Source organism: Diabrotica virgifera, chromosome 6, assembly GCF_917563875.1.
Source record: "Diabrotica virgifera virgifera chromosome 6, PGI_DIABVI_V3a".
Taxonomy (NCBI): domain Eukaryota; kingdom Metazoa; phylum Arthropoda; class Insecta; order Coleoptera; family Chrysomelidae; genus Diabrotica; species Diabrotica virgifera.
This window is the reverse complement of record NC_065448.1, coordinates 34,859,019-34,879,470: the sequence shown is the minus strand read 5'-3', so window position 1 is coordinate 34,879,470 and position 20,452 is coordinate 34,859,019. Positions and strand designations below refer to the sequence as shown.

The 20,452-nt window shown below is 33.9% G+C and overlaps 1 protein-coding gene across 1 annotated transcript in view; it reads right to left on the bottom strand.

Annotated features, from left to right (window-relative positions):
• Positions 1–517: 517 nt before the first annotated feature.
• LOC126886048 (homeobox protein homothorax-like) overlaps positions 518–20,452 on the bottom strand; it is a 272,288-nt gene continuing 252,353 nt past the window's right edge. Inside the window, exon 7 of the mRNA XM_050652887.1 lies at positions 518–18,595. The gene's annotated coding sequence lies outside the window, so the exon portion shown is untranslated. The remainder of the gene's footprint in view (positions 18,596–20,452) is intronic.

The following is a 20,452-nucleotide window of genomic DNA, read 5'->3' as shown; positions in this document are numbered from 1 at the left end:
GTTGTTATGAATTTTGTTGAAATTTTGAATATGTCCTATCGCTTTTCCGATAATCCTTTTATGTATGGTATTGTTATTCGGATTCTTTCTTGTGGATGATCTAGGATCCCTTTCTAAGTTGTTCTGTTCCATTCGATCCAATCTTGACAATTCTTTATTTATACATGACAAAGGATAATCATTTTTTAATGAAACATATGTTAACAAATGTTTTTCTTCTATAAACGAATTTTCGTTAGAACAAATAATAATTTTGGCTCTATCGTATAAGGATTTAATGAATCCCCTTTTTAACTTTGATGTTGTGATTTGATTTGTAATTTAGATACCTGTTGGTGTGTGTTGGTTTTCTTTACACCCGAGTGTCATATCTAGTATCCTTCCTTGAGAAGAAAATAGCTTCAGAACAATATTCTTCTAGTGATCTTTATCATTATTCTTTTTGTGCATTGAAACTGTATGCACCATAATGTATTTAGGATAGAGGTAAGGGTAAGGGTAAAAATTGAAAACACAGTTTATATAAGTACACAAGATGTAGCATTTAATGCTCACGTTTCAAAAAACACTATACAGAGGACACTGCGTTACCAAATTAGTTAAGAGGTATTCTCGTCCCATAATCGTTTATAATATTAATAATATACTTTCATTAAAAGCAGAACACAATAAAAGATTCCTCTCTCTCTTTCTTACTTATTAACACAGAGGTACGATATTTTTTTCATTGATCTGTATTGATTTTATTCTCAATTTTATTTTTCGTATACATTGGATAAGGCGATGATTTGATGGGAAATCACTCATAAACGAACAGCCAACATTCTTTCGGAGGTATATATATTTACAATAAGATTTCGGGCAGGCCTAGTTGGGGGGTTGCCCAAAGGGCTTGTAGGTCTGTAAATCACTTCCAGCATCTTTAAATTTTTTTATATAAAGTACGTTACACGCTTAACTGAAGAAATATAGTGAGGAAATCATTAGCGATATTAAAGATTCTTTCTGAAGGAGTATATTAATATGTTACGATAAACCAGAAAAAAACTTTTTTCGGTATTTGAAAGACAAAAAAATAAAACACTTTAAAACTTTAACTACTTTTAGGAAAATAATGTATAGTGTCCTTTAATTTAATTGAAGAAGAAGAATTGAGGATTATATTATAATAAGCGATCTCTATGTTTGCCAATTTAAAAAATGGATCTAAATTGTTGTTTGCTGAAGTAAGAGGCAGGGCCGGTGATAACGGGCCTGCAAGGGATGCATTGCAGGCGAGCGCCCCTGTTTATGGGCGCCAAAATGAGCTTTTTCTGTCGATTTCGGCGCTTTTTTTAATATAGAACTAGATTTAAAAAGACTGAAGGGCGCCTATGCTAGTTTTGCAGGCGGGTTCTTTATACCCTAGCACCGGTATTGAGTAAGAGTATGTATGATAATACTACTTGTATGGTAATGGTAGCACTGATGGTAATTCTGTTTCTGAATTATTGTGGTCTTTCAGTTATAGATTAAGCTGTCCTCTGCTGGAATTATATATTTCAGCGGTGGACTTTATGACCATCCTGAGATTTAACAAACAATACTTGGAGGCTGAATTATGTATTGAATAGCCACACAAATACTACTGGAACTATACTTGAGGACTATACTTGAGGAAACCGTCTTTATGATGGGTCCAGATATGATGACACCAGAACTAATCTTCGCTAAACAAATATACCATCTAGCTAGAGAACAAAAAGTCCCAAATATTAATGGGGATCTAATATGGTTCACTGATGGATCTAATCGATCTAAAATCATTTACCTTGGACAGCAATTAAATTGTAACGTAGAAAGTCACGGCGAAATTAGATCTAGGATAGATCAAGCTAGAGCCGCTTTTAGAAGGATGTCCAAGGTGTTATGTAACAGAGACCTAAAATTGGTATTGAGGATCCGCCTACTTCGCTGCTACGTGTTCTCGGTCTTACTTTACGGTGTCGAGTCCTGGACTGTGAATAAAATCGATATAAATCGCCTTAAGGCTTTCGAAATGTGGTGCTATAGAAGAATTTTAGATTCGAAACTCCACAATACTAGAACGTCTCAGCAAGACTACTGAGATGATAAAAGGCATCAAGCAGAGAAAGCTGGAGTATTTCGGACATGTAATGAGAGGTCTCAAATATAGGTTGCTACAAAATATCATACAAGGAAAAATAGCAGGCAAACGTAGCTCAGTCCAGGACGAAGAAGAACTTTATGGTTGAAGAACTTGCGAGATTGGTATTGTGTTGATACAAGCATGCTATTTAGCGTGGCAGTGAATAAAATTAAGATAGCTATGATGGTAACCAACGTTCTGAAAGGACATGGTACCTGAAGAAGATAGATCTAAAACTGCATATGATACCGGATCAGGAGTCTTTGGGCAGACATGTAATTATAATTAATCTTACAGCCTAGGTCAACGTACAACTGTGCTCCAGGCTGCATTGATGAAATCATGGATGGAAACCACAAAGCAAAGAGAATCCATATTTATAAAGATAGCTAAGCGGCTATTCTGGTAGAAAAGAACCTACACACCAAACCAAACTGGTGAGGAACTGCAAAGATGGGAGCTAGGGAGAAACCTTTGTAAGCTCAGAACCATTCTGTAACACCACTAAAAATATGCTACAAAAAACAAGGTTCAGAAATGGCTGATGAGAAATCATCACAAGAAATGGAGAGCCTCAATAAAGGAGAGATTAAATGGGTCACCCAAATGGTGACTGATCATTGTAGTTTAAGAAAGCACCTATACAAACTAAGAAAGGTAAATGACCGGGATGCAGAAAATTCGAAATTGAAGAAGATATATAGAAGATAAGCCATACACATTCTATGCGATGTTGGCAGGAATTTACTGGTCAACAGAGGATTGAACTAGAAGAGATCCTAAACCTACCAATCAGGAAACTGTTGGTCTTATATCTTTCATGGTTTTACCTTTTTTGTCGTTTCTTTGATCTATTAAATTCAAATTTCCTTGTCTGTACTAATTTTCTGGTGCCCATCTGATTCATGGCGACCTTTAATAGAATAATGTTTTTCCAAAGAGATTTCCAAAGTATCAGATATTTGGTACTTTTACTCGTAACTCGGAAGGCAATTATAAGATTAACTCTAATGACCAAGACATATCTAGTGACTCAAAAAAGATTATACACATGCTACGTTGATCTAGCCATGATCCAAAAGGAAAATCCTGCTCAATTGTGAAGTACAGGTGGTCCTATTTCGCTGTAGCCGTCCTAACGGTCCTATGCGCGAATGGAGAAGAGAGAGCATGGCAACAAAGACAGAAAAGATTGTCTCGTTACTAAGAGAAAAGAGCTCTCTACTTTGGTTTATCAGATTCCACTGCGCATCTCAAGATCAGAGACAAAGTGGAGTTGCGCCACCTGTACGTCGCAGACATTACAAAAAAAATAAATTAAGCGAAACAAATGAAATCATGTTGAATGTAGAAAAAAAAAACCTTAAACGTCCACTATACTACTCGCGAAGTCGATCGAAGTTCAGCAAGTACGAGAGTGTAGATAGGCACTTTATGCGACTTCGCTTCCATTTCCACTTCCATTCTGTGGCGGTTTTTGCGACCAAGTCAAAGGAACCGAAGTCCTTATCGCCCGGCGTGAATGTGTTCTTCGCGAAGTTCCGCAGTGACGGGTACTTCGGACTTCGGTCAACTTTCCCGAATATTCGCGGATATTCGCGAGAGTGTGGTGCTTGCTTTACACTGCTTCGGTTTTCTCTTTAGTTTATTTAGTCACTTAATCTATATGACAACAACGAGATGTTTTTTATTGGTAGTTTACTCAAATATGAATCAAGATGTTTGATCAAGAGATTGGTTGTCAATTTCAAAATTTCAAAGGAAGGAAGATTTTAAAATTACGATAAATACAGGATGTGTTATTGAAAATCGAATAACTTCAGATTGCTCATTTAATTTGGAATATTCTGGAAATAGCTCCCAATATTTTTTACTAAATGCCTACACTTACGTATGTACTCCTTTCAAAAGACTTTAATATCATTGATTTCTTCTCTAGATTTCATCTTGTTAAGTGTCCTAAAGTTTGTATATTATTTAATAAGTAATAAAACTTAAAATGTTTGTTTAAAAAGAATTTTCTGTAGAATGTAAACAAAATATTATATTGGCTCAAAATAATCAACGACAAGGAAGTGAAATACAGTTCCAGAATCGGTATACAATGTGTCCTAGGCATTAAATATACTTAATACAATATTTACATTATTTTAAAAGTATACATCATTTCAAAAACTATAAAAAGACCTTTAAAATGGTATACAACAATGCAACCCCATCCAGACCTTACACCATTAACAAAGGTAACGAAAAATACGTAAAATTATAAACATTTAGGTTAGATTCATAGGTGTAGGTAAATTAAAGTTTGTTTCATACTTTGAATCCTGTTGGTATCTTCCATCAATCGTTCAGTTTGATTTATAAATGAATACAGTGTTGCCAAATCGTAAGATTTTTCAGATTATCTAGGATTTATAAATAAATGTACACTAATAAATTACACTTCTCCAAAAAATTAAGGCACCTTAAAAATTGGTCATTTTGAATGTCTCGAATTTCCTAAACCTGTTGTCCGATTTAATTGATTTTTTAATACGTTATAGCCTTATTCTTTAACAATATCGCTGTAATAATATTGTTGATAGACAGGTAAATTGTCATTGTATACCGGGTGTACCAATCAAAGTGTATTTTTTTCTTAAAGTTCACCACACAAAATAATGAAATTAAAATCCAACTATATCCTCAGGTTTTCTTAACATTTTGTTTTTTGATTCATTCGCTTATGTTGGATAATAAAAAAAGTTAGGTAGCTTAAAAACTAGCCATGTGTCTCATCAATACAGGGTGTTTCTAGATAAGTGCGACAACTTTTAAGGGATAATTCTGCATGAAAAAATAATGCCAGTTTGAAAGACGAAGCAAGTTTTCAATCCTAATAGTAAATTAATAATATTGAAAAATATTAAAAATCACTAAAAGATTTTTAAATTGAAAACTTAAAACCAGTTTGCTTTATAAACATATGTCTGCAAATGCTTCGTTTCCAAGATACGGGATGGTGAAATTTTTCTTACAATCTGATGATTTATTTATTGCTCTAAAACCGGTTGAGAGATGCAAATGAAATTTGGTAGGTTTAAAGAGGAAGCTATTGCGCATTTTTTAACATACAAGTAAGTATTTTTATGTTCTCCATTGGCGCGCATACGAGTCATATTACTAGTATGCACGTTAATGGTGAATATTAGATTCTTAATTGTATGTCAAAAAATGAGCAATGACTACCTCTTAAAACCCACCAAATTTCAATTGCATATCTCAACCGGTTTTAGAGTAGTAAATAAATTGCCAGTTTGTAAGAAAAATTTCAACCCCGTATCTCGAAAACGAAGCATTTTCGGACATAAGTTTATAAAGCAAACTGTCATTTATTTTTCATGTAGAATTACCCTTTAAACTTTGTAGCACTCCCTGTATTAATGAAAAACAAGATAATTATTAAAGAATCTAACTTTTTTATTATAATAGAAGCGAATGAATCAAAAAACAGAATGTTAAGAAAACGTGAGGCTATAGTTGGGTTTTAATTTCAGTATTTTATAAATGCTATAATATTTCAGAGGGTCACGCGAACTTTGGGAAAAATTCACAGTTTACTTGGTACACCCGGTATATAATGACAATTTATCTAGCAACAATAATTACAGCGATATTGTTAAAGAATAAGGCTATAACTTATTATTAAAAAATCACTTAAATCGGACAATAGGTTTAGGAAATTCGAAACATCAAAAATGGCCCATTTTTAAGTTAAGGTGGTGTGTTAATTTCTTGGAGAAGTATATTACAGAAGCGAAAGGATATAAATAAATAATGTGTTTTTCAGTAGGTACTACAGTGACAGTTAGATTCCAACAGTAGGGTGGATATTAACCTATTTAAAGTGAAAAAATGCTTCCAAAATTTTTACAAATTTTTACAGGTTCTATTGCACCGAAACACCCTTATTTTTCGAAAACAAACTTTAAAATTAACATAAAAACAGTCAACTCTATGCCTATTCGCAGGTTTAGTATCCGATAATAATAATAAGAATAGCCTACATAACATCACTAAATTCGTATACGTTTTGTATTAGGCGAATAGACAGAGGGCGCTCGTAAATTTTCGCTAAATTAAAAAGATCTCAAACTAGAGATCCTCTAACTTTAACAATAAACAACAACATAAAATTAACTTTAATAAAGGATTTCCTAGTTTGAGAACATGTAAAACCAGTTGTTAGCAAAATAAAGGACTTGGATGACAAAAATTAACACTAACATGACATACGACAAATGACATATGACACACGCCATACGACACACGCCATACAACACATATCACATGACATATGACACATGACGTATGACATATGACACATGGCATATGACGAATGGCACATAATAGGTTCAGGTTTAGTTTTGAAGCAAGACCAATTTTGCCCATTGGTTTGGTTTGGGGAAATAAAAAATTAGAACTTTTTGGAAATATCAGTCTAATGAAGTATTTTTGAAAAAGTGACATGTGTCACGTTTGTGTTAGTTCTTTTTTCGAGCACTATGTTTTGTATTTATCAACTGGCTTTGAGTGGCAAGTAAAGGATCACTTGGTTATAACCGAAATTAGACAAAATGAGAGGTGAAACATGAAACAGCTCATCAGATTTTAACATATTTCTCGATGTGTTGCTTTCGACCAAAAACTAATTTTGACCAATTTCAAACTTCAATTTTCCGATCGAGGTGTAAAGTACGTATAACACAAATAACTGTTAACTGGAGCTGATCTCTAAAGCTTTCATATGTAATGTACAAAAAATTTCCTACAACATATAGGTATATTATTGTTTCTAATAATTTCAGAATAGAATAAATAATTTATTATTGGTGCAGTAAAATGCATATTTATAATCAAAATTAGCTAGGAATGCAGAGTAACTCAATTTATTTGTTCAGAGGTGTCAGTAACTATTGAATTTCTTTAATTTCTTTTGATGTATATTAACCCTAGAAGGACCAAGGGGGGTTAAAAAGTATCCACAACATTGCATTTCATCCGATTTTCTAAATACCTTTGTTCCTAAAAATCTCAAATAATTAGTAGTTGTCGGCATACTACTGCTCTATTAGATGCCATAATTAGCATTTCTATAATTTAATTCATTTCCTCATACTTTTATAAAAACTTGACAGTGGACTATAAATAATCCCCCTTAAATACCTTCAACATCATCCCAAAATGGAAAGGGACGATACCATCGATGTTGCAAATCAGCAAAATCTAAAAGAAAAAAGACCAATAAGTTGGCAAAACCAACCATAGTTTGTTCAAAATGCCAGAAGTATGTATGCGGTAAGCACAGCAAGAAGTCAAATGTTTCTGTATCCCAATTCGACTGAAGCCGAAGACTCCGGGTAAATTATAAATTCTTATCTTTTAACCCGTTCCATTAACATCTAGGAATAATCTTTTTATTTGTAAAAGTGTTATTTTTAAATTAGTTTAAATAAAGAAGCACGTTTTTGATTAATTTATGTATGGACATTTATTGGCCCCCCTTGGTGCTTACTGTTTCTAATAAAAGGTTGGTCCTGCAAGGGAAAATGACAAGATTATATCGCTGAAACTATATACGACATCCTTTTGACAGGATGCGTTTTCACCGCATCTAGTCAAAACGCATAGTGTGACAGGTCGGTCCAGTTGCGTTGGAAACGGATGCGTTTTGAGACATCGTTACGCGCTTACAAACTGCACCAGACTAAACGCATAGTGTGACAGGTCGGTCCGGTTGCGTTGGAAACGGATGCGTTTCGACCGCATCCGGTCAAAACGCATAATGTGACATCGCACTTATGCGTTTTGACCGGATGCGTTTCCACCGCATCCAATCAAAACGCATAGTGTGACAGGTCGGTCCGGTTGTATTGGAAACGGATGCGTTTCCACCGCATCCGTTCAAAACGCATAATGTGACATCGCACTTATATAGCAAATGTCTATCATGGTGAAATACGTGTCTTTTTGCTCCTATTAGTTACTGGAATCGGCTGACCTGTGAAACAATCGGAAGGTCGTCATTCGTTCAGTGGCGTATCTGGGAGGTGTTAGTTACTGCTAGGGGTGAGTTAGCGTTATATGTTATAGACCAAATTGCTGTATTGCTTACGCTTCAAGACGTCACAATTGTGTGGGTCTTATCAACAAGTGAAATTTGAATTAAAATTGTATAATAACTAGGTCGCACTGATACTGATGGTGGTTTCATCGAACGTGGTTCATTTAGTTCCCATATTTACGTTGGTATTCGAGGTTACAATATCAGCTTTATTGCTTTTCTGTGTTTTTGCGAATTGTGATGGTGAGCAAAGGTAGTTTTCACTTAAAATTAATGTAAACAGGGTTTTGAATGCAAAGTTATTTCGAAAATTCATTGTTTCACATGAAAAATATTTCAAAATATTCTTTAAATGCGCGTACTTTGAGGTGGTATCACTAATATAACGGTTGGGAGCCGACACACACAGAAAAGATCAGGTCAGTACTGTAACATTTTTGCTTTTTGTATGGTCTAAGTCTAAGAGATCATTGAATTTCGAAAAGCTTGCAGCTAAGTGAGCAACAGCCAAAAGGCTGGTGGTTTCGAGGTATTCTCAAAAAACCCTCTAAAAAAGTCGATTTTTTCGTCGAAAAACTGTTATTTTCAAGCGCGAATAACTCGAAAAATATTAGTTTTACAGTTTTACGAAGAAAATGTAAAAAACATTTTGTTCTTAGAATCACTTTTTCCCTCGAATTGCATGGTTAAAATGTAATAAAAAATTCCCACCCCCGAGATTGGATGGTAACCACCCCCAAGGTTTTAGCGTATGATAGCGGCATGATATAGTAAATGATCCTTGGAGTATTCCCTACCTTCTGTGAAAATTTCAAGTAAATCCATGCTGGACGAAAAAATTGCGAGCCAAAATGCTTCATTTCCTCAATCGACCATTGGGGCCGACCGACCGGCTCTGTCCCATCATACAGCAGACCAACTATAATAACTTTTATTTATATTTAATTTAGAATGTGTGTACTGATTTTTAGCCTTAGTAAATGGATTTAATTACCCACAAGGAAGAACTTCCTGTAGTTGGCGGTATACCATTAATTACAAGTGAAATTTAATAAAAAATTTTCTTCTTGGTAAAGAAGAAAATTTTTTATTAAATTTCACTTGGATTTAATTACCTTCGTAGGAAAGCAACTTTGATACCCTCTCAGTAACCCCTGCTCTACGTTTCACTTGACCGACCGCAGTATGTTTCTCTACACACTCACAATAATAATTTGCTTAATAATATAGCTTTAGTAAATTCAAAGAGATTTTTCAGCGCTGCCTCTCCGTCTATGTGGTTTGCAGAGGTCATTTAGATAAACTAATTGTCTCTGGAAATGTTCCGGGGAGATGACCAAGAGAACAGTCATCACGCAGATGGTATGTTCCGGGGAGATGACCAAGAGAACAGTCATCAAGCAGATGGTCCGACCAAATTCAAAATTCAGCGAACTACTCATTATGCGAAACTCTTAGAGCAGCTGAAGATAGAGACAAATGGAGAAAATAGCGAAATAATATTGTTTGCATTTAAAAGGCACTCAATTTCTTTGAATGTTATTTACATAATGACATATTTTAAAGAGAATATAATAGATAAATGAAGTCTAATTACAGAATAAAAAAAGGACTTGTTTTTAGAACTCGACTCTCCCTTCTATAACTGTGACTCAGTCCATATCTAGACCAGAGCTAACTCGCAATAAGCTCATAGAAAGAAACGTCTGAATAAACGAAGGAGGTCCATGAAATATCAATTTGATGTATTCATACATATACTACTCGTGTGCATAATAATCATTATTCAATAAAAAAAAATAATTATTCATTGTATGTTCAAATTTTCTTAAGACCTTCCAATAATGATCATTGGATGAGGGCCATCGAGATGCCTGACCTGATCTCATTCCGTACTGCTGATCTATTGGCCGACTCACTGATTCCAATTCAACGTATGTGTAAGAAAAGAATAAGTGGGTCGAGGTGGAGGTGTAGGTCGCGGTGGATGCCATTAGTTAAGTCGCGGTCGATGTCGACAGCACATAGCAAGGAGGTCCCCTGCGCTGTCAGTCGAGCTAGAACCACTATCAAGTGAAGTAGTTTAATTAAATTTGAATGACAAAAAGACTACTTTTGCGATGTTGTGTCAGTCAAGTGACGATAGTGATGAAATGTCAGCTGTAAATAATCAGATCCTCCTTCATATTTCAAAAATTTACTGTATTTAAAAACTTTAGAAATTCAAAAATAAACTGAATACAAAAAGGGATTATATAACGGCGTTATCGAAATGCCTCCCACTTTTTCAGGTAAATATTTTCATACATGAAATGCCTCCCAGGTATAATCGAAATGCCTCCGTTTTGTTAATCATTTAGGCTGATAATTTGTCTATTTAATCTCTGTATAATGACACAATGTTGCCAAGTCATATTTTTTAAATTTTGATTTTTCTAATTCTTAATGCAGTGTACATAAAATATGTTAACAAAAATATTTCACGTATGACATATTTCTTTTTAGAAAAGAAAGTTGTTAATACATCTAATCTAATAGCCAGCTTTTCTAGGTAATTCCAGTTCCAATTCTAATCTCTTCTTAATGATTCCATTTACCTTAATCTTTTTGTTTGTTTATATTCTCTGTTGTATATTGTGTTAATTGGCTAACTGTTGTATAAATACTTGAAAGTTTATTAGTTCTTGCATTTGTCTATTTCAAGCTTGTCAGTTCGTCGATTTCAAGATCAAATTGTGTTTAAGTCATAACATCCGAAGTAATGGGATGAACGATAAGTGTCAGTAAAAAGGGCAAACTTTTAATACCGATTGATTGTTTTACATTAGGTTTTCAAAAAATGTTGACCAAAGATACAGTAAAATGGTGGACATGTACTAAAAAAACCTCCAAAGCATTTGTGAAACCACAGGGATGCGAAAATACGATAATTGAATCAATATTATAATATCATAACCACGAGAAGTTGTCTGCCGAAGTTTCCAATAGAAAAGCCGTAAGCAATTCAATAAAAAGAGTAGCCGTGGAAGATCTCAGCGAAAAACCAATGAAGCTCATATATAAAGAACTTAAGAAGAAAATATAGAGACATTTACGATCAATGATATCAATAGGGCGAGACAAAATTTATATTATGCTAGAACCACTAATTCTTTAATTAAACTTCCCAAAAATATAGCTGAATTGGATAAAGCCCTTGATTCATCTTCTATTATTACAAATAGAAAAATTTTATAATTAAAAATAACAAAGATAATCGTATTGCTATATCAACATGTTTTCAAATCTTCATTTTCTTTCGACTGTTTCCATTTGGTATGTTGACGGAACTTTTGAATACTGTCCTCGTTTTTTTCACTCAATTGTTTAGTATACATATGGCTTGAAAAATGGACATTCTATTTCTCTTGTCTTTTGTTTACTTCAAGATTAAAAGTCATCTTCCTATTATCTCGCTTTTAAATGTTTTAAAATTAATTGTCCTGTATCCCCTAACGTAATAACTTCAAACTTTGAAATTTTCATTCATAATAGTATCCGTATGGCATTTTCTGAAGCATATCTTCATGGATGTGGTTTTCATTTGGTCAAAGGTTCAAACACTGGGCTTAGCTCCAGAATACCAGAAAAAAAGTTATTGACTCAACTGAAATTACGCATTTTCTTATTTATATTTTTGGTCTTTCATTCTTACATCCTGAAGATGTTAGTGATTTTTTGCTAAAGATTTGGCAGAAATTAAATCAGTCGACGAAAGAGTCACCCAGTTTTGGTAATTCACCCAGATTATCTTGTTGATAATTACATATCTGAAAATTCGACATTTCCTCCACATCTTTGGGCTGAGCACTCTTCATCCTTACAAAGAACCACAAACCCATGCGAAAGCTTACATTCCAAGTATAATTCTTCTTTCTACTACCCTCATCCTAACATTAATAATTTTATTGATATAATTTTACAATTTCAAATAAATACCTTCTTCTTCTTCTTCAGGTGCCATCTCCGCTACGGAGGTTGGCAATCATCATAGCTATTTTAATTTTTGAGGCAGTAGCTCTAAATAGTTGTTTTGAGCTGCATCCAAACCATTCTCTCAGGTTCTTCAGCCATGAAATTCGTCTTCTGCCGATGCTTCTTCTGCCATCTATCTTTCCCTGCATTATGAGTCGCGGGATGCCATACTTCTCGCCCCGTATCACATGTCCGAGATACTGTAGTTTTCTTTCTTTAATTGTAAGTTCAACTTCCTTCTCTTTACCTATTCTTCTCAGTACTTCATTGTTCGTAACTCTATCTACCCAGGAAACCCTCATAATTCTTCTATACGTCCACATTTCAAAGGCGTTAAGTCGTCGCATTGTCTCTACATTTAACGTCCATGATTCCAGTCCATAGTATAGTACACTATATACGTAACATTTTGTTAGGCGTACTTTAAGAGCTAATGTTAAATCTTTGCTACATAGGACCTTTTTCATTTTCATAAAATTAGAACGTGCTTTCTCGATTCTGACTTTGAATAAATACCTACATTAAAATAAATTCTGTTTCGACACCAAAAAAATTGCTGCGGATGTTATTTTAATAAATCTATAAGATACTTATTATGTTTTTTATTTATTTTTTTGTCAAATTATTAATAACAAAAAATAATGATTATTATAATGGTTATAAAATTAATTATATAGATATGTATAAGTTAGTTGAAATTTATAAATACTGCCTATTGTCAAAAATGTTTAATACATGTCATAAAGGTTGAAAATAAAATAAATAAAATAACAAAATACCAATTTTGCCAAAAATTTACAAAGGGACGAAGATGTGGCAACGTCTCACCTTCACATAAAGATTAGATGCATATAATTTATTTAGAGCTTGGAAGGCAATTCGTATGTGACCATTTTAGCGACAGGTAAGAAACCCTTCTTCGGGAGGCATTTCATATGCGGCCTTATATAAAAAGTATCAACTCAGATAGCGCAGGTAATGACAACTTAGCTTCGAACGGACCAATCACAGGGAAGCATCCTTGTAGGCCGCGCAGTAGACATCCATGTAAAACAAACTCAGTTTATTTTCAAAAGCATCGATGTAAACGCGTTTGTTCCACCTCCACCTCCACCGCGACCCACTTGTTCTGTTCTTACCCTTGTGTAATAAAGATGCTGATATCCACCGTATTTTATCGGTGGCAGATTTTTGTAGAGCTATACCAAATTAAGGGGTAAAAAAATGACTATGTACTATGTTTAAACAAAAGATCTAAGGCACAAGTATCAATTGAGACATTTCGTAGGGTAGTATATTTTGAGCACAATAATAGGTTTGTTCGTAGAACGATCAGCAACCGTTGCCAACCATCAGACGCATGCGCGTTCGTAGTTTACGAACTCAAACTGCTAACTGCGCAGCGCCAACTGTTAACTGCGCATGCGTCTGATAGTTTGCAACGGTTGCTGATCGTTTGGATCGTACTACGAACAAACCTATAAATAGTAGGGCCACAATAATAATAATAAAGGCTTTTAGATTGAAATTAAAAAAAAAACAACAAAAATTGGTAATAGACCCAAAAAATAAGGGGGACCAGGAAGGATCGATGGTATAGTCTTTGCAGAGATTCCTAATTATTGTAATAATCAACAGTTTCCTAATACAAATTCGAAAATAAATTGAGCTACACTGTATAAAATTCATCTACATTTATTCAAGTAATATATAAAGAAATAATTTGATAGGCACTCTGTTTGAATTTTGTATCTATAAATATAGAAAACAATAAAATATTTAATAAAATTAGAGTGAACATAACCAAAATCAAGAAAATCGGGTAAGTACTATATTATGTTATACAGGTTGTCCTCTCGAAGGCAGTATTTTTAATAACAGCAAACATCCATTTTAATCTTTCACCTACAAAATTATTTGTTAAAATAAAATAGTAATAATCTACGAAAATTATTATCTCTCGCTTTGAACGTTTCAATTTGAAAGGTTCAAAATATTTTTTGTTAACCATGTAGTCAGGGACATCCTGTATAAGTATTATCAGCCAAATACCACCTGAGTTAACATTGCGACATTCTGTATACTTGTGTATTTGATATAAGTCCTAGATAAGGTTAGTTTTGAATCTAGGTAAAGTTACGTATATCGTATAATATATGAATCGGGAATATAAGGGAGGAAAAGGTTGGAATTAAGATGACACTTACCAAATATTAAGTGGGCGAGCTCTTATTGTAAATATAATATCATTTCTTTTATTTAATAGTGACTTGGTTCAGTTTAGATCATTTTCAAATTAGTATTTGCAGTTAAATTATATTAAAAACACCCCAAAAAAGTAGTCACAGGAAAAAGGTGGAAAATATTTAAAGTCTGGAATAGTACACTTCAGCGCACTTTAACGTTTGATCCCTGATGTCACATGTCACATATATGTCACGTTTTATGTCAATTGTCACATAGAACGTGACATAATATGTGACATTTGACATAAAACGTGACATATGACATTTATGTAATGTTCGTGTGAAAGACCAAAGTACGATTCAAAAATTTTTATTGAAGTTATGCATCACAACCCTGACTACGTAAATAACTTTCGGTTTAATAAAAATGTCGTAATATATAACAATCGACTTATGATAAGTGTCTTCTTAACCTCAGGAAAGTGTGTCTGGATTCTCATTTAGCAAAAAATGATCACAACAGATATAACAACTATTTTACAACAGCACAACCTTAAATCATTTGTACAGCGTACTTTTTGCGTTTTGTATACATTCATGTTTGATGATTCACAACTATTGGTCACTCAAAACTATAATATATTGTTTTATATATTCAACAGATTATAAAATCGTATAGCATTGTTTGTGCTGTTTGTAATTGAAAAAGAAGAAGTGTGAGGCAATTTTAACAATAAGCTAATATTGCAAGTTGTATATCTAGACTTCAGTAATAAATAAATACATTGGATATGTTATAAGGATCCAAGAAAAAGGTGAAATCGAACATTTTCTTAAAAGGCACTCTTATAAAATTATTAAGATAAAGAAAAAACATATCTCAGAATTAGAATTACTCTCAAATATATGACAGTATAACCAACAGGGCTGAGCAATTCTTCTGGAACTGCAGATGGATTGTAGGTAAAACCTGATGGTTGAAACCGAAGGTAATCTGTTGGCAGGGCCGTAACTACCATTGGGGCAACCGCGGGGGCCCCGCAGGCGCTCCTTTTTTGACCGTGCATAGATTATAATAAGGAAAATAAAAATATGTATTTTAAAAGCCGATCCCAACAAAATATTTTCAAATGACACAATTTTAAAAAGACCTTACAGGGGCACCCTAGATCTACACATAAAGTTTTAATTTTTCACTGGGCAAATTAGTATTTTCGACTAAAATGCAATTGGAACAGAACCCTTAGAAGGGGCTCCTGAGGCCTGAGCTTAGCTGGGGCTCCCGAGACCTTAACATAAAAATTTAAGTTATTACTTAGGAAATTAGTTATTTCGGCGCAATAAAACCTAAAATGCAATTGGAAGGGAGGCCCGAGCTAAGCTGGGGCCTCCGAGACCTTTCGTAAAGATATAAATTGTTACTGAGGAAATTAGTTATTTTATCGAAATAAAAACTAAAATGCAGCCGGAATAGGAGCCCCTGGTCCCAGCTACTTTGTCTTAACCAATTTACCCAGACCACATCTTGGTACGTGAACGGAACCAAATGGTACCACATATTGAAAAGAAAGGTAAGAGTGAGATGAAATGAGCACATTGGAATCAGCCCCACCAGTACCACAGCATAATAAATCTAACAGCAATGACGGTACTCGCCTTCGAGAGTGTCACTGCTGAAGGTACCGGATATCGTTTTCTAATATCCTCGTCAAATAGGATTCTGCTCTCATTAGCGCTGTATACAATTACTTCCCGACGTTCTCGTCCTTTTTGACATTTTCATGTCTCCTTCAATTTTTCTTCCACTTTTTCCATATCGAGTTTTACCGCATTATTGAATTTTTCTTCCACCTTTTCAATTTTCTGTATCTCTTCAGCAATCTGGTTTACCTCTTTCCGCATTTTTTCTAAATAAACCTTCATATCTTCATATATTTCCATTCGGTTTTGAAGTTTCAAGCAATTTTCTTTTTATTGTTTCATTATATTATCTCATTTTGTTTTACTATCTGTTCATTTTGTTGTTTTTCTTTTAAATCTTTTTCTTTAAATCTTTTAAAGCCAATAAAAAATAAGGTGATTTTAAAATTTTTGTGTTGGTCAACTAAAATAGCAATATGTAGGTACAAGAAACTTAAGTCATAGAATCCATTAAAATGCGTTTTCAAGGGGTTAAATATCAAACATTTTTCCGGACCCCGTCTTCCGCTGGGGGGCAAACTGCCAGACCCCCCGGCAGGGGGCCCCCAGATCACCTTTACCCCGGGGCCCCTAACATCGTAGTTACGGCCCTGTCTGTTGGTTATACACATCAGTGATGCGATCGACAGTTACTTTTGGTTGACTACTTTGGTGAAAAAGGATGGCTTTGCAATCTTGTGAGACCTTTATCTCCACCTTACAAATACAAATGCTTATAAATATAACAAGAGCCTTGAATAATACAGCAACGGCATCTTTAGAGGCTATCACAGGTCTTCCTCCGTTGGAATTAGATATTTCGTAGATAGCATTTATAAAGCCATCTTGAGATTTAAAGCAAACAATACTTGGAGGCTGATTTATGTATTGAAGAGCCCCACAAATACTACTGGAACTATACTTGAGGAAGCCATCTTTATGATCAACTCAAATACGATGATACCAGAACTAATCTTCACTGAGAGGATTAACCCAATTATACCGTCTAGAGAACAAATATTCTCAAATATTAATGGGGACTTAATATGGTTCACTGATAGATCTAAAACTGCCCGTGGTACTGGATCAGGAATTTTTGGACAGGCATGCATTTTAATAAATCTTACAGCCTCGGTCAATGTACAATTGTGTTTGAGGCTGAAGTTTGTGCTTTTGTGACCTTCATTGGTGCAACCATGGATGGAGTCCTTAAAGCAAAGAGAATCAACATTTATGCAGATAGACAAGTATTCTGGCAATAAAGAACCAACTCACCAAATTAAATTTGGTGAGAAACTGCAAAGATCTCCTCAATAATCAGGCAAAAGATAATAAAGTGTCTTCAACATGGGTTCTGGGCTGAGTCATCGAAATAGTGACTGAACATTGTCTTTAAGAAAACACATAAACTAGGTAGGGTGAATAAACAATTGGTGCAAAAAATGCGGTACATATCCTATGCCATTGCAATGTGCTAAGTTAATGCCTAAGCACAGGACTTCTTAGTTAATGGAAAACAAGGTATGGTACAACGGTATTTTGACCAAGTACCAGAGATTAACGAATTTTCCCTAAACTAAGAAGAAGACGAAGCTACGTCTAGGAATTAACTATAAACAAAAGCACAAAAGAAATAGATTTAAGGACTCCATCTGCGAATGATCAATGAAAACATTTTCGTCCATTGAAAGCATAATAGAACATCTTTATTAAGCATAAGAACTCCAAAATGGTAAAAGAGTATTTTAAAACTCAGGAATTAAATTCTTTAAGGTTGTTTCTACAAAAAAGCGAAAGAAAAATTGCATATATAGAATTAGAAAGAGAAAGACTAGATTTAGAATAAAACAAGAGATGAAAAATTATCACGTAAAGTTATACGATTTGTTTAAAATTGAAAATTTAATATTATAATCCATTGTGTTTCATACATTTAAGTTACAATGTATGACTGATCGTATAGGTTTGAGGACCAATATAGTGAATCTATGCTATAAAATCTGGATACTGTATATTCAGACCATCTGAGTTTATTATCTGGTTAAAAAGGGAAGGGGGTAGGAGATACGAGGAGGGCATGTAGGAAAGTTGGCTGATCGGGGGTTCAGGACGAGGGTGTTAAGGTAACACACTGAGGAACCTAGAAGCTACGAGACCACATGACTTTACAACGTTTGCGGTTGTCCATTGTTTTGCTTTATAAACTGTCGGTGCAGTATATAATATTATGTATACAGGGTGAGTAAGCACTTCCGGGGCCTCTCACACTTTTCACCACTATCTATGTACAGTAGTTAGCACGATTTTTAGTCTAATACTTTTTGTACAAGTTCCCGTTTATTTTACTTTTTATTTTTAACAAACACTGGGGCACTACATTTACACTTTGTACAAAGAAGAATCACATTTAAGAGTTGCATATTTCTATGTCCATTGTCGTTGTGACACTAGGGAGAGAACCTGCAACAAAAAACTCCTATAAGTAAAAGAAAGAGTTTTGGTACAAATAGAAAATATACATAAATAAATGAAAAGCTAAAATATAGAAGTCTCAAAATGATATTATTTTATCTGAAATAGGGCATGTTATACAGGGTGTTTCTAAATAAGTATGACAAACTTTAAGGGGTAATTCTACATGACAAAATAATGACAGCTTGCTCTATAAATATTTATCCGAAAATCCTGCGTTTCCGAGATACGGAGTGTTGAAATTTGTCTTTCCAACTTCCAATTTATTTATTGCTCTAAAAAATTAGTACGCCACTGAGGTATTTAAAATTAAAAATTATTTTTAATTCCAGGTTTAATTTATAATAAAAAACCTTTCTTTTCGTATTTTCATGTGGTGCACCGTTTTTATGCAAAAAAATAAACATCTTAGTGCATATTGTTCATTTCATTAAAATTATCAAGAACTATCTCATACAATAATATTAAACTTGAACAATAACAGAAAATAACACTAATACTATTTCAACTAGGTTCAAACCTAAAACAATGTTTAAAATGGCCTCCTTCACTGGTGACAGAAGAATTTTATATTCATCATTGGCGCACGTACGGCTAATGGTCTGAATTTGTTTCAGGAAAAAATAATACGCCACTGAGATATGTCAAATTTAAAACCTTTTTTCAATTTCTCGTTCAATTTACGACAAAAGATCTTTGTTTGCCTTTTTTTCATATGAGGCGCCGTTTTTATGAAAAAAAAAATAAAACATCTTAACGTTTACAAAGTACCTATTTGATATAAGTTTATATTCATGGAAACTACCTCGAATACTTTGTATGTGCAAGATGTTTTTTGTCACAAATCTTACGAAGAATTCAAAAATTCTGTCTGACAAATTTTTAATTTGTCATATTTCAGTGGCGTACTAATTTTTTCTTTAAAAAAATTCAGACCATTACCGTACGCGCGCCAATGATGAATATAAAATTCTTCTGCCACCAGCGAGAGAGGTCATTTTGAACATTTGTTATAGCTTTGAGCCTAGTTGAAATATTATTATTGTTATTTTCTGTTATTGTTCAAGTTTAGTATTATTGTATTAGATAGTTCTTGATAATATTAATGGAATGAAAAATACCCGCTAAGATGTTTATTTTTTTTTGCATAAAAACGGTGCCCCATCTGAAAATAAGACGAGAGAGATTTTTTATCATAAATTAAACGTGGAATTTAAAAACAATTTTTAATTAGAAATATCTCAGTGGCGTACTATTTTTTTCTTTAGAAAAAATCTGACCATTACCCGTATACTCGGCGCAATGATGAATACAAAATTCTTATTTGTGTGTCAAAAAGTGCGCAATAAGTACCTCTTAAAACCTACCAAATTTCATTGTCATAACTTAACCGGTCTTAGATCAATACTCCGAATCCCGGAAATAAAGCACTTGCGGACATAAATATGTCTATACAGCAAACTGCCATTATTTTTTCATGTAGAATTACCCCTTAAAGTTTGTCGTACTTCTTTAGAAACACCCTCTATACACAAGTATGACTAGTAATTATGATGAGATGAAGGAAATGATGTATTTTCGCCTCCGTTATCTGACACAAACCTGCGAAATGATAAGAAGCTAGGCATTTATTTAATGGAATATTTGTTTGGTAATACAGGCCTAGAAGCACCATGGGTTGGTTTACTATTCTTTTCCATTCTTTCCTGTTTGGTGTTTTAGTTTTCCAGTTCGGGAAGTTCTTCTAAGTATTTTTAACATCCTTCCTCCATCTATTTTTCGGCCTACCTTTCTGCTTCTTTCAGCCATAATTCTCGCTTGGATTTTCCTTCATTCTTGGTCTCC